A 3,044-nucleotide genomic window follows, 5' to 3' on the forward strand; every position below is an offset into this window, starting at 1 on the left:
CGCGGCTGACCCATTCACTTTTCAGTGATCGGATCAGCCACGCAATGCACACAAACGCGGATGGCGTGCGTTCGTACGCGTTGTGGTCCGCACGCGTTCCGCACGCATGGCCATCCGCATTTGTGATCTGAACGGGCCCTAAAGTAGATGAAAACAGCAGTGAAGCACTGTAGACATTTTCTCTATCAATTACATTAGCTTCTGTGATAAATCGTGCATGTTTTCCCACATATGCAGACACACATGAGGCTTCATTCACTAAACCATGATAACTCATATCACGGCCGCACTAGTGTTTTTGTGTGCATTTTTGCATTAAATCACAAACTTTCACATGCAATCGAGAAAACGCATGCAAAAACACAAAAATGCGCGCAAAAACGCTAGCACGGCCGTGATATGAGTTATCACGGTTTAGTGAATCAAGCCCATGGTGTGCAGAAAACCGACAGACGAGTGTGTTCCCAGCCTCAGCTTATTACACTCACTCTGACCTCCTCTGATGGTGCAGAACAGACTCCTTCAGCTTCACTACAGTACAGAGCACTTGGGCAAGGGTAGATAGGTTGGGGACTGGGCACTGTACACAAGAACCTGCTGCACACTGAATAGGGAGTGCCTACAAATTTTTGTCTACAAAACTTTGCTTGATTCGTGGCTGAGCAGATGCAGTCATTAGAACAATTGTGCAGAGAAAAGAAAGCTTTTTCTCTTCGTGCCCAGACTCCTCAAGTATCACTACAGGACACAGCACTTGGGGAGGGGTAGAAAGTCTGGGGGTAGAACAGCGCTGTACACAAGACCCGGTTGAACACTGAGCAGATGCAGTCATTAGAACAATTGTGCAGTGAGCAGAAAGTTTTTTCTCTCCGTGCCCTTAGTTGTCAGTCTCTCAGGACAGGAAGAAAATAAATTTCTCCCCCCACAGAGCCCCATGCTGCTTCTGGGCCCCCCTGTGGCTGCATCCCTTGCAGGGTGTATTATTACGCCCTTGCTCCCCATTCTATTCAGAATGTATAAATCATTCAAATCATTCAAACAAACAAAAAATTAGTACTTAAAAAAAAAGCCTTGTTTTCCACTTCAACATGAACCAAATACTCTTCTGCTAATGATGTCTCAATTAGAGATGGCCCAAACGGTTTGCCAGCGAGCAGTATTCTGCGAACATCGGCTGTTCGCATTTGCGGCGAACATTTGGCATGTTCGATTCGGCCCCTATACATCGTCATTGAGCTAAACTTTGACCCCTTACCTCATAGTCAACAGACACATGGCAGACAATCAGCTAGCACCTGGATCCCCCAACCCCCTATCAAAAAGCAGTTGCTGTGTCCATATTGGATTCATTCTCTGCTGGCTGCTGTGCTGAATGTTAGTGAGAGCAGGGTCAGACTTGCTGCAGATAGGTAGGGAAAGCATTAGCTAGGCCTGTGTTCTTGTTCCTCCTCATTAGCTGTGAATGCAAACAGCCCTTTTGAGGGCTAGCACATTGGTCTCCTGTGTTTTTTTTGTGTGTGAAACTCCGCAGCCCACTGACATCCAGAGCTGTGTGCACACTACTGCACCTCATTAAGTTGCAGGCACAGAATCACTCCAGTGCATTATTATTTCTCTGTATTCTTATAGTACTATTGCATTTCTCTGTGTGAGACACTCCACAGCCCACTGACACCCAGAGCTGTGCATAATATGATTTCTGCCCTTTAGGGACTAAAACCTGACTCTGCGTCAACTCCGTAATTTTTGGTGGGACTTTTGGCATGGATGCCCCTCTGTCATGCCCCTGTCCAGGTTTTAAACCTTCTAAAACACGTTTTCCATGACTTTTGTGGCCAGAAACAGTCTTTGTAGGTTTTAAAATTCGACTGCCCATTGAAGTCTATGGCGGTCTGCCAGATTCGCCTGTTCGCGAACATTTTTCGGAAGTTCGTGAACGGAGAATTCCATGTTTGCAACATCTCTAGTCTCAATTCCCCACACTGTCTGACATCTGCCACCCATTCCTATAAGCAAGTAGATGCTTTCTTTTTTTGTGCACCGCGCCCAGCTGCTCAACTTTCAGAATTATTTTCACACTATTTTTGGAGTTGAGGAACCAGACCTGAACACAGGCAATTAACCACGACATTGTAGTGTATTAAAACGTCATGTTTGAGCCTGTTAACAGCAACATGAAATTTTAATACATTGCGCGTTCCTGCTGCCGATCCACGCGTATGCGGTCCTCTACCCAATCGCAATGCCTGGAATGAATGGACGTGACCGCAATCAGCGGCCACGTCCATTCATAAACCAGGAAACAGTCACAGTGTAGTTAAATGTAGAAAAAAAAAGTGAACACTTCCTATACCGGGGAAAGTGTTCACCACCGCCATCTTGTGGCCAAACATTAAAATTACACATACAGGCACATACATACTTACACAATACTAATAAAATTAATTACTTACATTACCAAAAAAAAACAAACAAAAAAAACAGTTAAAAAAAAAAACATAAATAGTTGCCTTAGGGACTCAGCTTTTTTAATCTATATTTTATGAGGGAAAATTACTTTTACTTTACTACATAGGAGTAGGTAATAGGGGGGGTGGTAATTATGGACCGGACAAAAAAAAAAAACGAAACAGAAAAATAACACCTATATTTCAAAATAATATATTGTCACCATACATTGTGATAGGGACATAATTTAAATGGTTTAATAATTGGGACAACTGGGCAAATAAAATGTGTTGGTTTTATCCACAGGAGAACGTTTAATTTTAAAACTATAACTATAATGGCCAAAAACTGAGAAATAATGAATTTTTTTCCATTATTTTCTTATTTTTCCCATTAAAACTCATTTAGAATAAAATAATTCTTAGCAAAATGTACTACCCACACAAAGCCTAATTGGTAGCGAACAAAATGAGGTATAGATCATTTTTGTGATAAGTAGTAATAAAGTTATTAGGGAATAAAAGGGAGGAGCACTAACAGGTGAAAATTGCTCTGGTCCGTTAGGGTAAAAACCCTTGGAGGTGAAGTGGTTAAAG

This window comes from Hyperolius riggenbachi, chromosome 1 (genome assembly GCF_040937935.1).
Source record: "Hyperolius riggenbachi isolate aHypRig1 chromosome 1, aHypRig1.pri, whole genome shotgun sequence".
Classification (NCBI taxonomy): domain Eukaryota; kingdom Metazoa; phylum Chordata; class Amphibia; order Anura; family Hyperoliidae; genus Hyperolius; species Hyperolius riggenbachi.